This window comes from Neoarius graeffei, chromosome 28, assembly GCF_027579695.1.
Source record: "Neoarius graeffei isolate fNeoGra1 chromosome 28, fNeoGra1.pri, whole genome shotgun sequence".
Classification (NCBI taxonomy): Eukaryota; Metazoa; Chordata; class Actinopteri; order Siluriformes; family Ariidae; genus Neoarius; species Neoarius graeffei.
Genome location: NC_083596.1, coordinates 35,820,496 through 35,845,196, shown reverse-complemented (window position 1 = coordinate 35,845,196; position 24,701 = coordinate 35,820,496). Strand labels below are relative to the sequence as shown.

At 43.1% G+C, this 24,701-nt stretch overlaps 1 protein-coding gene and 1 long non-coding RNA gene across 2 annotated transcripts in view; one reads left to right on the top strand and one right to left on the bottom strand.

Annotated features, from left to right (window-relative positions):
• The window catches only part of fibcd1b (fibrinogen C domain containing 1b), a 596,411-nt gene that overhangs the window by 441,345 nt on the left and 130,365 nt on the right, over positions 1-24,701 (bottom strand). The window lies entirely within an intron of this gene.
• Positions 434-2,028, top strand: LOC132875572 (uncharacterized). The gene is made up of 5 exons (XR_009651844.1): positions 434-575; positions 646-730; positions 1,090-1,493; positions 1,616-1,727; positions 1,905-2,028. It is a non-coding gene; the product is annotated as an uncharacterized LOC132875572 (long non-coding RNA).

Genomic DNA, 24,701 nt, shown 5'->3' with positions numbered 1-24,701 from the left:
ATCTCTAGCCGCTTTATCCTTCTACAGGGTCGCAGGCAAGCCGGAGCCTATCCCAGCTGACTACGGGCGAAAGGCGGGGTACACCCTGGACAAGTCGCCAGGTCATCACAGGGCTGACACATAGACACAGACAACCATTCACACCTACGGTCAATTTAGAGTCACCAGTTAACCTAACCTGCATGTCTTTGGACTGTGGGGGAAACCGGAGCACCCGGAGGAAACCCACGCGGACACGGGGAGAACATGCAAACTCCACACAGAAAGGCCCTCACCGGCCCCGGGGCTCGAACCCAGGACCTTCTTGCTGTGAGGCGACAGCGCTAACCACTACACCACCGTGCCACCCGACAGCGGAGGTCATCTTTGCAAAAATAAATGCCACCCTGGAAGAAAAGGGTATTCCTTGGAGTTGTTGTGTGGGTCGGTCAGTGGACAATGCTGCTGTAAATGCTGGTTCACGCAACTCCATTGCCTCTAGAGTCCGGGAGAAGCACCCAAATGTCTACGTCCATGGCTGCCCATGTCATGTGGTTCACAACACTGCAAAATCTGCCGGGGCAGCTTTTTGTGATGTGAGTATTGGCCTGATGGAACTTTTCAGATTACATGCATTGTTTTTACAGTTTAGTTTGTGTTTTGCAGGTGTTCAGTTTTGATTGGGAGGACTTCGCAACTGATGTTGGCCTATGGTTCAAGGGCAGCACAAACCGAAAAGGGTACTTGACAGGTATGTAATTTGATGGTATAAAATTGTAAGGGCAAACTACAGATCATTATATATCAGAGTTTCCCCCAGCACTTTACAGTTAAGGCGGTCGACTTGACAACAACCACCTACTACCTTTACTAGGTCCCCTGAAAAGATAAAGATTTTATATTGTGAATGTAATTTCTGAAGTTGCTTTACAGAAAATTGTATAAGATATTTATTTAGGGGGTTCCATATCATATTTCATATAAAACTGCACAATATAGCCTTTCCAATGATGATGTGTCTGATACCGGCCAACTCCTGCACCTACCTTGACTAACAAATGTTCTGCGGTAAACACTGAATATGATTTTATAATTGAATGTCTGTTACAGAGTTTTGTGAGCTCCATGAATTGCAGTACATGGAGGTCCTCATGCATGTTGCGGTTCGTTGGTTGAGTCTTGAGGTCTGTGTAACTCGGATCCTGAGACTGTACAACCCTCTGGCCAGCTACTTCAAATCTGCTGGTATGGCACCTGAAATCATTTTTAATATGCAAATGCTAAAAATGGCACTGGACAGTTAACTGTGCACTTCTGTTACTGACGACCTTGTTTGTTTGTTTTTGTTTTTTCAAGATGAAAGTCACCCGAGGTTCAGGAGGCTTCGGGCAGCATTTAGTGACCCCATGACTGAGGTTTACCTACTGTTCCTCCAGGCGTGCTTACCAACATTCACCACCTTCAATCTCCTCCTTCAGTGGGATCAGCCCTCAATTCATTTGTTACATGATGAGGTACAATAGGAGAGCAGAATGTAATTCTGTTGTCTTTTTTCATTCTGGTTTATGTTGCTGCTGTTGAGAGCTTGTGGAGCAAGTTTTTCCCACTGTTTTACGTGTAAATGTATGTGTTGTAGATGCAGAAATTCATTCGCAAGCTGTGTTCAAAATTCATGGTACCAACAGCACTGCAGGACTGTGAGCAGGCTTTGGAAATTTCCTTCAAAGAAAAGGCAACCCATTTACCAGGTCAGTGTTTGATTATGAACCATTATAACCAAACTATATTGGAACTGTGGATGATGCTTTGTCTTGCTCCTTTGCTTTTGGTTAGCCCAAAGTCACTGTGGGCTTTGCCCAATATGTCTTGTAGATCATCAGAATAACTCAGCTTAACTAATAACTAATTTGTTGTGTGTTTGGCAGGAAGAAAGCTGAACATTGGCCTCACCACCAGGGGAAAGGTCAACAAGCTATTGGAAGAAGGCAACATCACCCCACAACATGTGGAGAAATTTCATGAGGCGGCATTGGCGTTTCTGACTACTGCTGTGGCCTATGCCTTGCAGAAACTTCCTTTCAAGGAGCCCCTACTGCAGCATGCCAAATTTGTGGATGTTCGTCAGAGGTCCGAATGTGACATCCAAGATGTCCATTACTTTGTTGAGAGGTAAGGACCTTTCAGCCATTGCGACTTCTTATTTTTAATAAAATGTTCTCAATTTTATGAAAAGGTAGTCTAGTAACAAACCGACCCACTGATGTTTTTAAAGATTTCAGGTGTCCTTGACTGGTAGGCTGCCTTGACTAATTGCATCTTTGCTCAGCTTTTTAACTCCTCCCTTCCACTGGAGACAACAAGCTCAATTTAATTATTCCAATTAGCACTGTCGGGAGATGAGTATTCAGTGACATGGGCAGGCTAGTGAAGAGCATTTTAAACCTAGAATTTAGCTTTTGCATGGACTAACAGCACATTCATGGCAGTAATTGAAATATCCAGTGACAAGGGCAGGCCAAGACAGACTGGAGCCAATTCTTGTTGCAACGACTGACTGGAAGATAGGTATGTTTATCACCACTCTTGGGGAAGTGCCTGTCACCGTGCACCAACTAACAATGGTCCACCACAGACCTTAAGACGGATATTTTATTTTATTCTGCCAAAATGTCCAGTCTCACCCTCCACATCTAGTATGTAGCCTAGATGGGGTTGCCGGTTTAGTCGCCGGCGGCCCGACCCATGTCATATAAGAAGAAGTGTTGTCCAATCACTGAAATGGTGAAGATGTTTATTGAACATTTATGGAAGTCAAGGTTGTAATGGTCAATTGGTTTTCTGCCAAAAGAAAATCTTCAAACACTGAAGTGAAAGAACATTGGTGAATAGCTGTGGTATTAGAGGAGCAACACACTTCAGACTGTTCTGTTATAGGAAAATAATCCAGTTTGGGATGGTATTATTGTCATACCACCAACTTTCACTCCAACCTGGCATCGAGTATTTTCCTATCTCAGCACAGCTCATTGTGTGTCATTACTTACTGTATGTATTTGTTCAGGGAATCGGAACAATATTTTTAGACATTTCAAAAAATTATTTTTTTATTTAAAGGTATTAACCTATGATATTAACACAATGTTGAAATATTTGCAATTTTTTGTCACTATTCTTTTTTAATCACATGGAGTACATGTCCCTTTCAATGCCACATCCTAAACTGAGATTAAGTATGAAATAACCTTAGCTGCATATCTCCTTTTTTCAGTCTTTCTTTCTTTCACCATTTCTTTTTTGCTGCTTGGCAGGGCATAACAGTAAATAAACATTTGTTCCTAATGACATACTTGACTGTCAGAATGCAGGCACTTACGGATGTAAATGCAGAGGAGAGTGGGGAAGCAGACTGTTGACTATGCCAAAATGACAGACTAGAAGCGAGGTCAGGAAGTAAGCAAGGTTTGTGCAATCAGCAAACTACGTAGAATAGATGAGACAAAGAGCATAAACGAAATAAGGCTAGCAAAAGTCAGAAAATTGAGAGGTAGATAGAGAATAGCAAGGCTTGGTATAGACTGGATGAAACAGAACGATACTTCGCATGGGAGTGGTGTTTGAGAGTGGCTTAAGTAGGGGAAGTGCTAATTAGGGACATGAGTGTCCCTAAGTGTCTGATTCGGGAATCAGACACAGTCTCAGCGTTTAAGTCTAGGCTGAAAACATATCTGTTTAGTCAAGCCTTTTGTTAATGGTGTTTATGAGGTAAAGGAGTAGATCTGGAGGGTCCTCAGGCATAGAGTGTTTTGGTAAACTGGGATGTATGGATGCTGTCAGTCCCCACTCAATTGCTCACTCGAGTTTGTTGATGGTGTAGTGGCTGGCTGCTTTATGTCCCGGGGCTCCCTCATGCCTGTGTTACCTTCTGGCTGTCTCCTTTTAGTTATGCTGTCATAGTTAGTTGCCGGAGTCCCTGCTTGTACTCGGTGCAATATGTATACTGTTCCTACTTATTCAGGTGACATTGGGCATACCTAACCACCTGTGTTTTCTTTCCCTCCCCCCCACCCCAAATCTGTCCCTCTGAGTTACATGGAGTCAACAGGAAATCTTTTGGTGGAGAGGGTGGAGACCTCGACTGGCTATCGTAGCCTGCAGGAAATCGTCCGTCAGACATTCTGTCGCATGTCCCAGACCCGGTGAAATGTAACTGAATTGTCTTGGCCAGCCCTAAGGGTCCCATCTGCATCTCATCATTGCTGAGGAGTGTGCTCCCATCACCCAATCAAGCATCCAGCCAGAGCAGGTCATGATATATTTTACCATATTAACATGCCATTGTTGTGTGTTATGCCTGATGTAAAGACTCTCGTCTCTGCGAGCCTACCACACAGATTTAATACTTGTCATTTTTAGGGCATACCTAACAATGTGTTTTCTTTCTCTCTCTCTCCCCCCCCCCCCCCCCAATCTGTCCCTCTGAGTTACATGTTGATCCTAGGATTGAGATGCTGGCCTCTTCTGCCCCTCGGACCTGCTTGATCCATCCTGGTGCCCTGTGTCTGGTCGGAGTTTTATTGCACCGCTCCTGTGAAGGACGGCCCCATGAGGACAGTTGAGGGTTATACCTGTTAAAACTGTTAATATTATAGTCAGGCTGTCTGTTGTTGCCCAAATGAGGATGGGTTCCCTTTTGAGTCTGGTTCCTCTCGAGGTTTCTTCCTCGTGTCGTCTGAGGGAGTTTTTCCTTGCCACCGTCGCCACAGGCTTGCTCATTGGGGATAGATTAGGAATAAAATTAGCTCATGTTTTAAGTCGTTCAAATTCTGTAAAGCTGCTTTGCGACAATGCTTATTGTTAAAAGCGCTATACAAATAAACTTGATTTGATTTGATGAGTGTCAGCTGTGATTCATACTCTGGTGACAGAGAGCGCTGTGGATCTTGGGGCTTGTAGTTCTGAGTGTCCATTATTTGTAGTTTGTCTTTGGCAGGTTTACTGACAGAGCCCCCCGAGGAGCTCCTGCTGGGAGCTGAAGTTTTTTGAGGACGCCCCCTACCTTGAGGTACTGGTTTGTGTGGATGTTGGGCATGGAATTCTTGCCTGAGGAGAGGGTCTAGGATGTCTTTGGCAGGAACCCAGCTTCATTCTTCTGGTCCATAACCTTCCCAATCTACCAGGTATTCGACCTGTCCTCTTCTATGTCTGGAGTTGAGGATCTTATTTACCTGGTAGATGGGTTCTCCCTCTAGAAGGTGTTCAAGGTGTTCTTGGATTGGAGTGTTTTCAGCAAGAGGGCTCAGGATAGCTGGTTTAAGGTTGGAGACATGAAATGTGGGGGATAATCTGCTGTGAGGGGGGAGTTCTAGGCAGTAGGAAACTTTGCTAATGCACTGTAATACCTTGAATGGCCCAATGTAGCATGGATGAAGCTTTCTGCAGGTGTTGGGCTCTCTAAGATTTCTAGTGGCCACACATACTCTGTTGCCTGAGGAAAAGTCTAGATTTTCTCCTCTGTTTGTCCACATATTCTTTATACTTCGCATTGATTGTTTTGAGACATTGGTGAACCTACTCCCATATCATTTGGCTGCGAGTGAACCAATCCTCCACGGCCTGTACTTGGCTTGGTGCATCGTCCCAGGGGAACAGGGGTGGTTGATAGCTGAATATGCACTGAAATGGTGTTAATTATGTTGCAGAGTGTCTGAGGGAGTTTTATGCATACTTGGCCTATAGGAGAAAGTGTGCCCAGTCCCCCTGGTTGTGCATGCAGAAGATTCTCAGGAAGCAGCTGATTTCCTGGTTGGCTCTCTCAACCTGGCCATTGGATTGTGGGTGGTAGCCTGATGTAAGACTCACTATGACCCCTAACCTCTCCATAAAGCAGGTCCAGAAGTGAGAAATGAATTGTGAGCCCTGGTCACTGACTATATCCTCTGGGATACCACAGTACCTAAACACATACTGGAAGAGGAGTTCTGCTGTCTGAGATGCTGCTGGGATGCCCGGTAATGGGATGAGCTTAAGAGCCTTTGAGAAGCAGTCAATGGTTACCATAATGGTAGTGTTCTCTTCTGAGGGAGGGAGGTCTGTGATGAAGTCAATGGCTTTATGGGACCAGAGTCTCTGAGTTATGGGGAAGGGGCACAATTTGCCAGCAAGAGGGGTTCTAGGAACTTTAGCCTGAGCACATGTAGAACAAGAAGCTATGAACTGTTTAATTTCAGTAAGCATGTTTTCCCACCAATACTTATTCTTTAGTATTAGATAGGTGCAATGACTGCTAGGATGACCTGTGGCAGGTGACGAATGGGCCCATGTGATTAGTCGACCTCAAAATCACTTGGGCACATAGAGTAGACCAGGTGGGAGGTTATTTGGAAGAGTTTGTGGTTAAGCATTCCTTAGCTCTTGGTCCAGGTCCCAGGTGATGGATTGTACAAAACATTGAGTGGGAAGAATGGGGTGGCTTACGGAATCCTGGTGCATGGAACCAAATCTGCAAGATAGAGCATTGGCCTTGGTGTTCTTGGAGCCAGGGTGAAATGAAATGGTGAAGTTGAACCTTGTGAAGAACAGTGCCCACCTGGCCTGGCAAGGGTTTAGCCTCTTGGCTTTCTTGAGGTATTCCAGATTCTTGTGGTCCGTGAGAATGATAAAAGGGTGAGTGGACTCTTTGAGCCAATGCCGCCACTCTTCGAGAGCTAGCTTAATGGCAAGCAGTTCCCTGTTGCCGACATCATAGTTCCTCTCTGCAGAAGAAAGTTTTTTCAAGAAGAAAGCTATGGGATGTAGTCTCTGTTTCTCACCAAACCACTGAGAGAGAATCACGCCTACTTCTGTGTCAGATGCATCCACTATTGCTGTAAATGGTTTAGTGGGATCTGCATGCTGGAGGACCAGAGCAGATGTGAAGGCCTGCTTGAGATGCTGAAATGCTTCTTGGGGTCCCACTGGAGGCGCTTTGGTCCCTTCTTCAGCAAAGTCATTAAGGGGGTAGCTATAGTGCTGAAGCCCCTGATGAACCAGCGATAGAAACTCACAAACCCCAAAAAGTGCTGAAGCTCTCTCACAGAACTAGGTGTGGGCCAGGATGTAACCATGAAGACCTTGGAGGAGTCCATGTTAACTCCTTCATCGCTTATAATATATCCTACGAATGAGATTCAAACCTGATGAAGCTCACATTTCTCAGCTTTGACATAGAGGTGATTTTCTAGCAGGCAGTTCAGGACAGTTCTGATGTGTTTCTTGTGACTTTCTTCATCTGGGGAGCAGATCAGGATGTCATCAATGTATGCGATGGCATATCTACCTAGCATATCCTGTAGTGTGTCGTTAATGAAGCACTGGAACACACTAGGCACCGAAGAAAGACCATACAGCATCACCTGGTACTCAAAATGGCCGGCGGTCATGCTAAAGGCAGTCTTCCATTCATCGTCCTTTCTGATCCTGATCAAGTTGTATGCACTGCGGAGATCCAAGTTAGAAAAGATCATAGCTGATCTAAGTTGTTCTAGTGCTGCAGGAACTAGTGGAAGAGGGTAAGAGTATTTTACCGATAATCAATACATGGTCAGAGTCTGCTGCCTTGTTTCTCCACAAAAAAGAAGCCTGCAGAAGTGAGAGATTTGGACAGGCAGATGTATCCTTGCTTAAGGGCCTCTTAGATGTACTCCTCCATGGCAGTGTGTTCCTTCTGGGACAGGGGGTAGATACGCCCCTGTGGTGGTGACATGCCTGGCAGTAGGTCAATAGCGCAGTCATAGGGCTGATGTGGTGGTAGCCTGCATGCCTTTTCCTTGCTAAAGACCTCCTGCAGGTCTATGTAACACTCTGGGATGCCATCCAGGGAGTCAGGTTGAGGACTGTCCACAGTAGTGGATGAAAGATTGACTTGGAGATGAGAGATACAGTTCTGAAAACAAGTTGGAGACCATTGGATAATCTCCTTGTTCTGCTTTGAAATCAAGAGATTGTGAAGCTGCAACCATGGATAGCCAAGAATAAGATCATGACTTACAGTGTTAGTGACATAGAGTGAGATGTGTTCAGAATGCCCATTGGGATGTGGAGCGGCGTGGCCCATGAAGTGACAAAGCCATCTCCTATTGGTCCTCCATCAATGGTCCTAATGCTGAGTGCGCTCTGCAGGGGGACCGTGGGAAGGTTGAATTTCTGCATGATAGAGTGGCTGATGAAGTTCCCTTCTACCCCTGAATCAATAAAAGCACCCAGGATGTGTGGAGTCAGTCAGCTTCAGTAATACTGGCACTTTAAAAGACTTGGAATTAAATTTTATCACCAGACTCACAGTGTGCGTAGAACCTTCTGCTGGAGCTGTAAGGGATGGACAAATGGGACAGTGGTTGAGCTGATGCTCGGAGCACCCGCAGTAGAAGCACAAACCCTCCCTTCTCCTTCTCTCGTGTTCAGAGTGGGACAGCCAGGTACGTGAGACCTCCATGGGCGAACTGTCCTCAGAAGTTATGATGGGCTTAGCGCTTTCCTGAATGGAGGGGCAGTGTGCCAACAGATGATTGAGTCTAATGGCTAAATCGATAAGAGTCCAGTATGAGTTGATCATCCCAGCAAGCTAGTTCACTTAGAATTGTGGGACATGGACCTTGGCGAAAGACAGCTTTCAAGGCAGGTTCATTCCATCCACTGAATACTGCTAGTGTTCTTAAGTCTAGAGCAGGGGTCTTCAATCCTATCCACAAAGGGCCAGTGTGGCTGCAGGCTTTCATTCCAACCAAGCAGGAGCTACACCTGATTTCACTTGTTTAATCATTTCACCCTCGTCTCCAATCAACAATCAAGTGAGCCTCCAATTTGGCTGTAACGAAAGCCTGCAGCTACACCGGCCCTTTGCGGATAGGATTGAAGACCCCTGGTCTAGAGCATATTCTGCCATGCTTCGGAGACCTTGTGAAATGGAGAGCAGACTTTCACCAATTTCGACACCCTCCGGTTCATGGTCAAAAACTCTCTTAAACATACAGAGGAATTGTTCATAAGAAGTGGCTTGCTCTTGGTTCTTGTTCCACACTGCACTTGCTCAGTGTAGCGCTTTACCAGTGAGGAAAGAAAGGAATTTGGCGATCTTATGTTTATTGGAGAGGTTTGGCATGGTAGCGAAATACATGGAGCATTGAAGCAAGAAATCCTCGCAGTCGAGAGCATTTCCGGCGAATTTCTCAGGTGCAGGAAGTTGTAGTGTGGGGCTGGGAAGAGACTCAGGGCACAGTAGGAAGGCCTGCGACATCATGGTTGCTAGTTGCGTCATATGGGTGTTGAGATCCACTAGCATCTGTTGATGTTCTCCCAATAAGCATCCCTGAGCGTTCAAAGCAGTCTGCTTTGTCTCTTCTGTTACATCCATGGTGGCGAAGTATCCTGTCAGAATGCAGGCACTTACGGATGTAAATGCAGAGAAGAGCGGGGAAGCAGACTATCGGCTATGCCAAAACGATAGACTAGAAGCAAGGTCAGGAAGCAAGTGAGGGTAGATAAATCAGCAAACCATGTAGAATAGATGAGACAAAGAGCGTAAATGAAATAAGGCTAGCAAAGGTCAGAAAATCAAGAGGCAGATAGAGAATAGCAAGGCTTGGTATGGACTGGATGAAACAGAACAATACTTCACATGGGAGTGGTGTTTGAAAGTGGCTTAAGTAGGGGAAGAGTTAATTAGGGAGATGAGTGTCAGCTGTGATTCATACTCTGGTGACAGAGGGCACTGTGGATCTCAGGGCTTGTAGTTTTGAGTGTCCATGTTTGTAGTTTGTGTGTCTTTGGCAGGTTCACTGACATTGATTAAATTAAAAACATGAATATCAAAGAAAGTTTAAAAAAAAAAGCAAATAATATTGCCACCAAAAACAATACATTTAACTAATTACAGAAACAAAATAATACCATACTCAAGTACTTATTCTTGCTTAGCCTCTAATGTGTGTGTGTGTGTGTGTGTGTGTGTGTGCCCGAGAATCAGTGTGAGGTTCTCTAAGAGAACTAAGCACTATAGGACAGAGTGGGAAAAGCAGATGGATGGGAAGTATGGAGAAAATAAAAGAAGAAAGAATAACCTCCCTAGGCCAGTATTGACAAAACTGTCAGAGCTTGAACACATGAAGAAAAGACTGAGATGTATAGAGAATTGAGGAGAGAGATAAAAGGGAAGAAAATAAACTGAAAAAGTGAGAACGCTTCCCTAGTTTTATACCTTTAAGGGAATTATGTTTTGGAGAGAGCTAGAGCTTTAAGAAGAAGAAGAAAAGAAGAAGAAACCTTTATTCGTCACATGCACACTTCAAGCACAGTGAAATTCATCCTCTGCATTTAACCCATCTGAAGCAGTGAACACACGCACACACTCAGAGCAGTGGGCAGCCACACCAGAGCACCCGGGGAGCAGTCAGGGGTCAGGCACCTTGCTCAAGGGCACCTCAGCTCAAGGCCGCCCCACGTCAACCTAACTGCATGTCTTTGGATTGTGGGGGAAACCGGAGCACCCAGAGGCAGAGGTGGAAAAACTGGATTGACAAAGTAAAAGTCCTGCTTAGGTTTTCCTTCTGCCTGTGCTCTCAACACAGGTGATTTCACCAATTAGCTCATCAACCTGGCTTAGGGGATGTGGTAATTAGGATCAGCTGGTTCATTGAATTGGCTGGAGCAAAAATGTGGCAGGGTTTTTACTTTCTGCACCCAGGTTTTTCCACCTCTGCCCGGAGGAAACCCACGCAGACACAGGGAGAACATGATCAAATCCTCCAAATGAGGAAGTGTTACCCCACTTTGCAGGGACTCTTGCACAACATCTCAGTTTCATAACTTTTTAATATTTATAGTGCAAATGTAGTGTATCATGGCCCTGATTTACACAAATCCCAAGCAACCACTCGGTCTGTCTGTTGCCATCCTCACAGTTGAGGGTCTGCGATCCAGGAACCTATTAACTAGCTTCCCTGAATTCTCTTGGGTGATTATAGCACACCAGAGGGACCCAAACCCTCATCTAGTGGTGGGTACATATACACAACTATGGGGAATTTAGAGTAGCCAATCGACCTAATCCACGTGTCTTTGTGAGGAACCCAGAGCACCCGGAGGAAACCCACGCAGACATGGGGAGAACATGCAAACTTCACACAGAAAGGCCCCCATCGACCACTGGGCTTGAACCCAGAACCTTCTTGCTATGAGGCGACAGTGCTAACCACTACACCACTGTGCCACCCCAAATAACCACTAACCACACTAATTTATGTGGGCGATTTACAAAGAGTAATTGTATGAATTATATCACATGTACAATATGCAATATGTAACTTTTGTTTTATGTGGTAAGTGCAGATGTCTTTGAGACTCTAAACTAAATTTAATGACTTTCAGTTTTAGCAAATTACACGAATCTCTTTGCACTGACTGTCCTATTTTTATTTTGAGAAGGCTCAAACTGTACCTTCATTAAGGCAAATGCTCCACCAAACGATGCATTCTATTTTGCTGATTTGAGAGACAAAATACTCTTTAGACCCTGTAGGTAAGTCAGCATGCATATTTTTGTGAGTGCCATCATGTTATGTTTTCATGTGGGTTTTTTTTGACACAACTCATTCGCAAATGATGGCCCATATTCCCGGCAGGAAGAATTTTGGGATTCAACATTTGTCTGTGTTCTCAATGGTTTAATTATTGTGTAAAGTGTAAATTGTTTAGTTACAGTAGATGACAGTATGACAGTGCTATATTAATATACGAGATTAGCGCATTGTCCAAAAATTAATAAATAAATAGTTTAAAAAGCTAACAATATCCTATATGTGTAAAGTTTTCTTATATAAAATAAACATGTTATTTCTTTAATAAATCTCCTCACCCCTTGATTTTCTCTCCAGCATGCCAAGTATGCAGTTGAACATAAAAGAGCAAGTTCCTGATATTAGCTTTGGGAGCACTGAAACACAATTGGTACTGGAAAATTGTTCTATAATTTTGGGACAATGACTCAAATGATCAGAGTTGGGAGGTGAGGAGTCTCACAGCTCCTTATGGGCTTCAGTTAATAGGTCATCACACAGCATTACTAGAGCAGGAGGTGCAATAAAACTTTTGTGAACCCTTTGGGATTACCTAGATTTCTGCATTAGTTACAAATTTAATGTTATCAAATCTATTTCCAAGTCTCATCTCATCTCATTATCTCTAGCCGCTTTATCCTTCTACAGGGTCGCAGGCAAGCTGGAGCCTATCCCAGCTGACTATGGGCGAAAGGTGGGGTACACCCTGGACAAGTCGCCAGGTCATCACAGGGCTGACACATAGACACAGACAATCATTCACACTCACATTCACACCTATGGTCAATTTAGAGTCACCAGTTAACCTAACCTGCATGTCTTTGGACTGTGGGGGAAACCGGAGCATCCGGAGGAAACCCACGCGGACACGGGGAGAACATGCAAACTCCACACAGAAAGGCCCTCGCCAGCCCCGGGGCTCGAACCCAGGACCTTCTTGCTGTGAGGCGACAGCGCTAACCACTACACCACCGTGCCGCCCCTATTTCCAAGTCATAATAGATAAATATATTTTAATAATACAAACTATACACAGGTTAACAATATACTTGTTCCTGTTAATACTGAATACACCATTTAAATAAGCCTGGTCAGCTTATAGATGAAAATTTATATAGATACTTAGGCAGTGCCTAAAAGTGGCGCTCCTGATGAGTGCATGAGCAAAATATTTGAAAAGGCACAAAATCAAACTGAATACAATAATAATATTACAGCATATGAAACATCGAATTGTGTATTGTAGTGTATTTTGTGTCAATAAATTGCTGCATTGTCTTGTGACAGTGATACCAATAATGAGATATGCATCATAGTTATGAATCCATATTTATTCCTTTCTTTCACACCACATGCCATGCGCCAGAAACAATATACACACCTCTCAAAAACCCGCAGACGGGTAAAGTCACAGATCTCTTTTCTTCCTTCTAATCAACCTCCTCCTCTCATATTTGGCTGTCCTCTTTCTGTGCAAACTTTCGCACACTGTTGTGGTTAGTTTCTGCCACTTTGTCCTGTTGCTGACGCAGGCCTGAGAGTTGCTGAGGACACCCCCACATTTCAATACCAATTTACATGTGTCCTTGTACCTAAGCAGCAGATGACTGACCAGATGTGAGCCATGAACAAGTTCACCAAACAAGAGCTGCTTTTGAGGCCTGTGTGAGAATGCAGGCACTTACAGATGTATGCATGGAGGAAGACAGATTGCTGAAGGTCAACAAAGCCAAATCGAAGGACTAGAATCTGTGTTGGTAAACTAGCAAGGGTCGGGCGATCAGCAAACAACGTAACATGGGAAAGACAAAGAGCAATAAACGAGAAGAAGGTAGCAAGGGTCAGGAATGTAATAGGCAGTCAGAAAAGATACAAGGTTTGGTATGAACTGAGAGCAGAACGATACTTGCAAAGATGTGTTTGTGAGGGGAGCTTATATGGAGGGACAAGTGATTGAGGAAATGGAAGCCAGCTGTGATTCAGTAGTCGGGAGACAGAGGGCACTGTGTGTTCTGGGAATTGTAGTTCGGAGGGTCCATGTCTGTAGTTTGCTGAAACCTCAGCAGGTTTACTGACAGCCTGTTGTCGTCCATCCGACAGATATGGCCAAACCAGCGTAGGCGCCTGCTGTCTAGAATGGTTTCGATGTCCTCAGCTCCCGCACGCTTTAGGATCGCTTCATTGCTGACAAAGTGATCCCATTTCACGTTTAAAATGAAATGGAGATAGCGCTGTTGAAATGTGCGGAGTTGTTTGATCTTGTATTGATGGAGTGTCCATGTTTCGCTACAGTACAATAAAAGTGGCAGTAAGCATTAACATAATTAACTTAACAATACCACAATATTTATTATGGTGTGACTCTGCTGGGTGCCTGGTGGACAACAGTGTACCAGCACTTTCACTTTACATCATTATTATATAGCTACGATCAAATATCAAACTTAATATGTCAAACAGTTGTCCAGATACATTTTTCACATCCACGAGCAGTGGAGCTTAGAGCACGCAATTGCAGACTTTAAAGCGTGCGCAAGCCATTAGGAGTAAATAACATGCACCTGTTACTGATTGGAGTGCAATCACAGTGCATACATATAAGGTCTCTCAGTAACACAGACTTTGAGAAAGCCTTGTATTTTGTGTCACTTTTCTGGGTTTGTGGTTTTGAACTGTGAGTATTGTATTACCTCTATCCTCTCTGTGCCTCACTCAACAACTGCCTGTTATTTGACTCTGCCTTTGTCTATGTTTTGAATCTGTTTCTGAGTGTGTTTTCAATAAAACTCTTCCTGTGATTGCATCTATCTGCCACCCTTATATGATAGAAACTGTCAATTGTCTAACAAGCTAGTGGACTAATAAAATAATCATAGTCAATAATCTCATGTTATTTTTTAAAAAGCAAGTTAAAAATAAGCACTGGATAAAAACCCATCTAAGTTATGTGAATAAAGATATAAATTCCATTGTCCATTGGTCAAGTGTTTGAGATACATTGCCTTGTACAGTGGTGCTTGAAAGTTTGTGAACCCTTTAGAATTTTCTATATTTCTGCATAAATATGACCCAAAACATCATCAGATTTTCACACAAGTCCTAAAAGTAGATAAAGAGAACCCAGTTAAACAAATGAGACACAAATATTATACTTGGTCATTTATTTATTGAGGAAAATGATCCAATGTTACATATCTGTGAGTGGCAAAAGTATGTGAATCTTTGCTTTCAGTATCTGGTGTAACCCCCTTGTGCAGCAATAACTGCAAATAAACATTTCCGGTAAGTGTTGATCAATCCTGCACACTGGCTTGGAGGAATTTTAGCCCATTCCTCCATACAGAACAGCTTCAAATCTGGGATGTTGGTGGGTTTCCTCACATGAACTGCTCACTTCAGGTCCTTCCACAACATTTCAATTGGATTAAGGTCAGGACTTTGACTTGGCCATTCCAAAACATTAACTTTATTCTTCTTTAACCATTCTTTGGTAGAACAACTTGTGTGCTTAGGGTCATTGTCTTGCTGCATGAACTACCTTCTCTTGAGATTCAGTTCATGGACAGATGTCCTGATATTTTCCTTTAGAATTTGCTGGTATAATTCAGAATTAATTGTTCCATCAATGATGGCAAGCTGCCCTGGCCCAGATGCAGCAAAACAGGCCCATGATACTACCACCACCATGTTTCACAGATGGGATAAGGTTCTTATGCTGGAATGCAGTGTTTTCCATTCTCCAAACATAATGCTTCTCATTTAACCAAAAAGTTGTATTTTGGTCTCATCTGTCCACAAAACATTTTTCCAATAGCCTTCTGGCTTGTCCACGAGATCTTTAGCAAACTGCAGATGAGCAGCAATGTTCATTTTGGAGAGCAGTGGCTTTCTTCTTGCAGCCCTGCCATGCACACCATTGTTGTTCAGTGTTCTCCTGATGGTGGACTCATGAACATTCATATTAACCAATGTGAAAGAGGCCTTCAGTTGCTTAGAAGTTACCCTTGGGTCCTTTGTGACCTCGCCGACTATTACACGCCTTGCTCTTGGAGTGATCTTTGTTGGTTGACCACTCCTTGGGAGGGTAACAATGGTCTTGAATTTCCTCCATTTGTACACAATCTGTCTGACTGTGGATTGGTGGAGTCCAAACTCTTTAGAGATGGTTTTGTAACCTTTTCCAGCCTGATGAGCATCAACAATGCTTTTTCTGAGGTCCTCAGAAATCTCCTTTGTTCGTGCCATGATACACTTCCACAAACATGTGTTGTGAAGATCAGACTTTGATAGATCCCTGTTCTTTAAATAAAACAGGGTGCCCACTCACACCTGATTGTCATCCCATTGATTGAAAGCACCTGACTCTAATTTCACCTTCAAATTAGCAAAACCTCTGCTAATCCTAGAGGTTCACATGCTTTTGCCACTCACAGATATGTAATATTGGATCATTTTCTTCAATAAATAAATGACCAAGTATAATATTTTTGTCTCGTGTTCTCTTTATCTATTATTAGGACTTGTGTGAAAATCTGATGATGTTTTAGGTCATATTTATGCAGAAATATAGAAAATTCTCAAGGGTTCACAAACTTTCAAGCACCACTGTACTTAGTCAGGTTTCCTGTGGTGGTGCACGTTTGTAGATACGTACGTATGGACATAATATGGTCAAAGCCATTAAAAATCAGGTTAATGCATTTTTCTTAAAGATGGGGCTCTACTCTGCTGTTACTAAAACTGTATTAGGACATTTTACAAGTGAGTACTAATTTTACAAGTGAATTTTACAAGTGAACCTAATAGGCACAACAATGACACCTCCCCCCTTTTTATTTCCAAATTGTCTCTAGTAAGTCAGTGAATATAATCTAAATTTTTAAAAAATATTTTTCTCCCTGTTACTGCATAATTATGCATTAAACAAACAAACAAAAAAATGACAATATGACAATAAGGTATTAATTGGCTTGGGGTGGGTGCGATTCTAGGATCAGACCTTTAGGGGGGCTCAGTCTCCACTCAGAATGCATACAGTGCCTTGCAATTAGTACATTAATAAAACAATTATAATGAATTAATTTTAGTAACATGAGTTTTATACTGTGACGACCCTCTCCGTCTCTGTCAGTCTGGGCTACCGTGGAGTTTTGGCTGGCAGGAATGGCAGAGTGGTTGATTGGAATTAGCCGCACTTGGCAGCCGGCTTTAAAAGCCGGGAACAACTTGCCCCTAGATGGACTCAGTCGTGCCTCCACAGTTGGAGCCTGACACTCACTCACTCTCCTCCATGACAGACATGCACTCACTGTATCTTTCATACACTCCCTTGCTACACCACAATCATTTTTCCCATTCTCACTCTGATCCCTGCCGGCATTCCACTCACTTATTACATTCACAACCAGAAGCCCACATCCCCTAGACATATCTTTTATTCTGATACAAAAAAATTTATTTTATTTTGTTAACTTCATTTTGGTGTTCGACTCCATTCATGTTTGCAGCCCATGTGAGCCTGGGTTGTAACAATACATATATATATATATATATATATATATATATATATATATATATATTAGTGCTGTCAAAAATGTCGCGTTATTAACGCGTTAACTTGACTCAATTTTAACGGCGATAATTTTTTTATCGCGAGATTAACGCTCTGTGACATGATGTAGGTTTTTCATAAGCTTTTGAAACTGCCAGGAACTTGGAACAGAGACTTTGCTTAGAAAACCGATAGCAGCTAGACTGTAATGCCCCGCACAACCAGAGTCCTCTGCCCTCCTCCCCCAAAGAACCAGCGCGGGCAGGGCACGCTAGTAGAGATGGGATTTATGGCTCTTTGATGGGATCCACATCTTTGTGATCCGTTCTTTGAAAAGAGCCGTTCAAAAGACTGGCTCATTTGGCTCTTTTAAAATATCTATTCAGTTTTAAGAAGACAGCGTCTAAAGAAGCCAGATCCCTCTGAACTGTAAACTCAATGCTATCCCAGAAATCCTTCCTGTAATATGCAAATTTGGCCGCCTCTGATTGGACAGCGCGACGCATCAACAGGCAGAAAGTGTAAAAGTACAAAATGTGTTAAGTGAGCTGAAACAGTAAAGATCAGATTCAATGCAATATTTATCAACGAACAACTTAAAGTTAATATAATAGTGTACTTTATATTATAATCAAGCATGTCAAGCCTACCGTCACTGTGTAACCTGTCTCTCTGATTACAGTTGTAGACTAACTCAAGCAGTAGATCACTTCACTCATGGTTCTCTTGCTAGCTTTGGGACGAAGAGCCACGGTGCTCAGCTTAGGTTTCACTTTGCAGTGGCTGTGTCAAGACGTGTTATGCTTTGCAATAAAAAAACCATTGGTATAAAACAAGCCCATTCACTTTTTTATGCTGGTAAGAGAATTACAATGGTTTTTCATGTGACAAAAATGTGCGATTAAATTGCGATTAATCGCGAGTTAACTATGACAGTCGTGACATTAATCGCGATTAAATATTTTAATCGCTTGACAGCACTTTTATTTATTTATATATATATATATATATATATTTTTTTTTTATTAATAATGGAATATATGAATATGGAATATTGCTTGCAAATGTCAACCCTTTTCACCTCTGCAAACCTCAGTGCAATTAGGGACACATAATGTTACTTTCAAAAGCAACCTCATGAGTTGGATGGTCTATTGTAGTGTCTAAGAATAATTCAGAATAAATAATCGCAGATTTCAATGTAAGACGTGTGTTAGGGCAGACCCTTTAGTTAGTTCATGAAACTTGAGGCAAATACTCCATCATGATGGCCAGGATTTTCCAAAGTTCCACCAGTTTTGTTGGGACTCTCTTTTTTTGTATGCCAAACTGATCCTGTGGGTGCTGAGACAGCTTTGACTGTTTAGGACAAGTGTCCTTGTTCCCTAAATCAAAAGAAACATTCTGAAACCCTGCTGCTTGGGCTTGATCATCAGTATGCTGCTCTCTCTCTCTCTTTCGCTCTCTCTTGCTCACACACACACACACACACACACACACACCTCAGCAACTCTCACTTCTTTTCTGCTTTGTACTGTGAATTTAAACAAATAGAGTGGTGGCTACAATTATCAACACCTTAACAATCTTTTGGCCATTGCAAAAGTAGAAAAGACTTTCAATACGGAAACGGTGCATGAATAATTACTCAAACTTCCACTGGAAAAAAATTAAAAATAAATAAATAAAAAGTTGATTCCCGATTACTTAGCATATCAGATCATGTGACACCGTGCCACAATTATCAACACCTTTGTCCACAGTTATCGACACCGTTCCACAATTATCAATATCCATCCATCCATTATCTGTAGCGGCTTATACTGTTCTACAGGGTCACAGGCAAGCTGGAGCCTATCCCACCTGACTATGGGTGAGAGGCGGGGTACACCCTGGACAAGTCACAGGGCTGACACAGAGACAAACAACCATTCACACTCACATTCACACCTACGGTCAATTTAGAACCACCAATAAACCTAACCTGCATGTCTTTGGACTGTGGGGGAAACCAGAGCACTCAGAGGAAACCCACACAGACACAGGAAGAACATGCAGACTTCACACAGAAAGGCCCTCGCCAGCCATTGGGCTCGAACCCAGGACCTTCTTGCTGTGAGGCAACAGTGCTAACCACTACACCAAAATATATTTTATATAAATATACTGTAAAACAGTTCTCTGATGTGGGTGGAGTACAGAAGCATGGCAGGTGGGGAGATGATATTTAAATGCATGGTTATTTAGGCTTTTCAGCTTAACTTGCTCACTTTTCACACACACACACACACACACACACGCAGTCATGTTCTGGTCTGGGGAGCTCCCTTCTCTCTGCTCTCTCCTTCCTTTTCTCTGTTCCACCATCACTGCAACAAACACATGTGCGTGCGCACACACACAACATTAATTGACAGCAGGTATATTGACACTACCACTCACCTTCCCCGACCCCACCCTCCATTCACAAACTGATGCTTGGCCTTGTCCCCACTGCCACTTACCCCCACCGCCTGACTCAGGCCAGGGAGCCATCTGGCCTGCAGCGGACTCCCCATCCCCGATGGGACAGGAAGTCTGCCACCACCATCTGTGCCCCCAGCCTGTGGACCACCTCAAATTTAAATGGCTAGAGAGCAAGATACCAACAGGTGATCTGCGCATTGACATCCTTCATGTGGTGGCATCACTGGAGGGGCGCGTGGTCCAAACAGAGGGTGAAAGGTGCCCCAGCAGGTAGTATCAGAGAGTGAGGACCGCCCACTTGATGGCCAGGCACTTCTTTTCAATGGTGATGTACTTATTTTCATGCATCGAGAGCTTGTGGCTGATGTCCAGCATGGGACGTTCCTCACCCTGCACCTCCTGGGACAAAACGGACCCCAGCCCTCTGTCCGATATGTCCTTCTGTAAAATAAAGTGGAGAGGGAAGTCAGGGGAGTGTAGAAGTGGCCTCCCACACAGTGCAGCTTTTACCTGAGTGAAAGCCTGTTGGCACTGCTCCTTCCACTGGACCGGATTTGGTGCTCCCTTTTTAGTGAGGTCAGTCAGCGGTCTGTTGACGTGCGAATAAATAGGTATGAACCTACAATAGTAGCCAGCCAGCCAGCCCCAGGAACTGTCTCACCCCCTTTTTGGTCTTGGGCCTCAGGCAGGCTGCAATCTCTGCAGTCTTGTCAATTTGGGGATGCACCTGCCCGTGACTCAAGTGGAAACCCAGATACCGTACTTCCACCTGCCCAATCGCACACTTTTTTGGGTTAGCTGTGAGACCCGCATGCCTCAGCGACTCGAGGATGGCCCTAAGGTGTTCAAGGTGCTGTGGCCAATCGTTGCTATCAATAATGATGTCGTTGAGGTAAGCTGCCGCATAGGCGGTGTGAGGGCAGAGGATCTTGTCCATTAGCCACTAGAATGTAGCGGGAGCCCCAAATAACCCAAAAGGAAGCGTGACAAATTGGTGTCATCCAAATGGTGTGGAAAAGGCCACTTTCTTTTGGGATAGAGGAGTCAAGGGGATCTGCCAATGTCCCGTCGTTAAATCCAGTGTTGAATAAAAATGAGCAGCACCTAACTGATCAAGCAACTCATCAATGCGAGGCATTGGGTATGTGTCAAAATTAGACACCATGCTGACTTTTTTATAGTTCACACAGAACCGGACCTACCCGTTGGTCTTGGGAACCAGGACCACCGGGCTGGTCCAGTCACTGTGACTCCTCGATTATGCCCATGTCAAGCATGGCCTCGAGTTCATCGTGAGCCACTTTTTTTTTGCATTCGGGTAAGTGGTAAGGGTGGTTAGGCACCACCACTCCCGGGGGCGTTTCAGTGTGGTGTCCTCTGAAGTGGGTGCAGCCAGGAAGGGGCAAAAACATGTTGGAAAATTCCTCTTGCAACTTAGCAACGTCTGTGAGTTGGGCCAGTGAGAGGTGGTTTCCACAAGGGAGCATTTTGAGTTGTTGATTTTGTTGTTTTTACCTCTGGCCCCAGCTCCACCCTCTCCAGAACTACTGACGCCAATGCCACAGGGACCCCCTCGTTCCAATGTTTAAACAGATTGAGGTGGTATATTTGCAGAGCCCCACCCCTATCCGTTCACCTCACCTCATGGCCAATGTCCCCAATTCGCCCTGTGACCTTGAAGGGCCCTTGCCATTGGCAACTAATTTGGAGCTCAACATGGGCAGTAACGAGTACTTTGTCTCCAGGAGTGAACTCCCAAAGGCACACACCCCTGTCGTATAACCGGGCTTGACATTCTTGTGCCTGCCGTAAATTCTCTTGGTTTAAGTGCATGAGGGTGTGGAACTTTGCGTGCAGATCGAGAACGTATTGAATTTCGTTCTTACTAGGTGAAGGTCCCTCCTCCCAATTTTCCCACAGCACATCTAAAATACCACGCAGCTTTCACCCATATAATAATTCAAATGGGGAAAATCCCATGGAGGCTTGCGGAACCTCTCATACTGTGAATAACAGGGTCTCAAGCCATTTATCCCAATTACATGCATCTTCATTTACAAATTAAGTTTTGGAGTGTCTGATTGAATCGTTCCACTAAGTCATCTGTTTGTGGGTGACAGACGCTGGTGCAGATAGATTTAATTCCAAATAACCTATACAGTTCACGCAGTGTGTGACATAAACATAGTGCTTTGGTCCGTCAGGATTTTTTCCGGAATCCCAGCCCTGGAGATAACACAGAAGAGTGCCTCTGCAATACTGCATGCTGAGATATTGCAGAGAGGCACTGCTTCTGGATATCGCGGTGCATCGTCCACCATAACTAAAATAAAGTGATATCCCCGTATTGACCAATCTAATGGCCCGACAAGATCCATGCCAATTCTCTCAAAAGGGGTCTTGATTAGAGGGAGACAGCGCAAAGGCGTTTTTGGAGTGGCCGTGGGATTTACTAATTGGCATTCGCGGCACGCCGCACACCACTGATGAACGTCCCTGTGAATACCTGGCCAATAGAACCAGGCCATTATTCGCTTGACGCTTAGCCACGCCCCTGCTGCCACATATACATAAATAAGCAAGTAATTATCATGTTTGTAAACAATGTTTAATGTTTAACCTGTGTCAGGAAATCATTTTGTTCCACTTTCTACCCACTTTCTAAGTATTTTCGTAGATCACATTTTGTTAATCATTCATTGTTGTTTATATTCATTTCTCGTTTTTTATTTTACCAATAAATGTCAACAGGCAATTGACATTGTAACCACATGAAAATCCAGGTCACATGTCATTCCTTGAACCAAAACTTTATATTTTTACATCTAAAAATATAAAATGTCTACTGATATTGTAATATGTGGCAGATATTTACAATGAACTGCAAAAAAAAAAATTCTGAATGGAATAGAAAAATCTGAATATTTCAAGCATGTAATTTTTTATATGCCAGGAATTTAATTCTGGTCTAATTCTATTTATTGCAATAAGATTCCAAATAATCTATAAGCATTCCATTCTGTTATGAATCAGAAATAAAATTAGTATAAATCACAGCACTTTGTTTTTTTAAGTACTTCATCTACTTCAACAATGTTACACAAAGATCGATATATAACCATTGTAAAGGTCACTTAATTCCACAGGATGTCGATAATGGTGGACACCAGTGAAAGTGCTTACTATTATTGACACCTCATGTGACTTCTCAAACACACGTTTAGATACAAAATGGCGACTGTCAAATGAAAGAGTAAAGGCCTCTGCATGCTCTTGCGACAAGGCTTTCGCAGATAGCTTTTCGCAGACAGTTGTAATTTATCGTTGAGCAGGGAGTAATAGGCGTGCGCGATGTTATTCACCACCACAATGCAAGGGGGTGCGAAGTCGCGAAATCGCTAGGAGTAGTTGGTGGGTGTGGTTAGTGGAGTGTTTATCCTCCGGTTACTTATAATGACTAGAACTGGAGTCGTATAGATGTACGTACTTCCTCACTTCCTCGATCAACCGCTCTTCGTGCTGCTCCATCTTCGCTCGTGTTTTTAAAAATGGCGGTCGTGAAAACAAACCAAACCGGGAAAGTAGGGAAGCGGAAGTGCGTGTACAGCGGATGTAGAGAGGACCAATCAGAGCCCTCTTGTCTGCGACGCTGTCTGCGAGGCTTCTGCTGTGGTCACAATTTTTGGGAGGTGCGCGCAGAGCGTCTGCGAAGGTGGGGGGGCTACACAGACACTGTCTGCGACGCTATCTGCGAGGACTGGGTTGTCAGCATAAATTGGCCTTAAGAAACAAAGTAGGTTTTGACAAGGATATCATGAAACGTCAGTGAATTTGATAAGTAAAAACATGTCCATGATCTTTCCACCATGCTTACCTGCGATGATAATGTCCGGGTTTTCCTCAAATTTCTGATCGTGATAAAATAAAAATAAAAAAATCCATCTCAGGTAACAAGCTCTGTCATCAGACGACAAGATCAAAGGGTGAAGGGGGTCTTCCGGCTGATTAATTAACCAATAATAACTGTTATAACTGAAACTCACCTTTGTAAAATTGTTTTTTATTGGTAAATCTGAAAAGGTTTTGATAATTCTAAACTGTCAATAATTGTAGCCATTGCTCTCACATATTTGGTTATCTAGAAAAGTATTTTAATAATAATAAGATGAGATAATGAGATGAGATGTTTTAAGTGTGTTCCTGGAAAGCATACATAGCATCCATGAAATGTATGGAAAATTAATGGTTTTTTTTGGCTAAACGATTATTGTTTTCCCACTTAATTTCACTATCTGCCCATTTGCTCCCCTGGTTCTTCCTGCTGTTGTATAATCTCTCTGTTCTCTCTCTCCATTCTCCTCACTCCCTCTTTACACCAACTATCACACACAAACAAATTATTCAACTAGAAAATAATAAATAACCTGATGCTAAATAAGGCAAATAAACAGAGTATTTGTGATGTAAGTAAATATAAGAAGGGGTTGGGGAATATCCACATTTGATAACAGTATAACACACTGCTTAGTTATGTGAAATCGTTGTGGAGTCCACCACAAAGAATGTGGGCAAAACAGAAGCTACCTTGGCATTATAACTATCATCTTGACTTTAACTACATGTCTACTCTTACTTGGTTCTTTTTGTGCTCTCTCTCCCTCTCTTCTGTCTTCATTCTGTTCTCTCTCTCCTTCTCTCCCTCTCTATTGTCCTCTCCCAATCTTTGTGCTGTCATCCAAAAGGTAACCATAACAACCAAACAGAATTTACTACCCAGTAAAAGACATAAATTGATCCATATGAATTTATAACAATATTCTAGTTGAATATTGGGCTGCTGCTGGCCATCGACATAAGAGGTAACATCATTTTGACTTTCTCTCACCTGGATCTGGCTGTTTTTTTTTTTAAATTTAATTTATTTTTTAAAGAAAAATGCGTATACCCATCTATGGAAAAAAAAGTCAGGGTTTCTTTCAGTACTTCAATTTCCTGTCCATAAATGTGCTGTAAACAAACCATGAAACCCAATTCAATCAGAATAGGAAACTTTCACTTCCTAAAATAATAAAGGACATCATAAAGACAACTAGCAATATGTCAGCAGACTAAAAGTT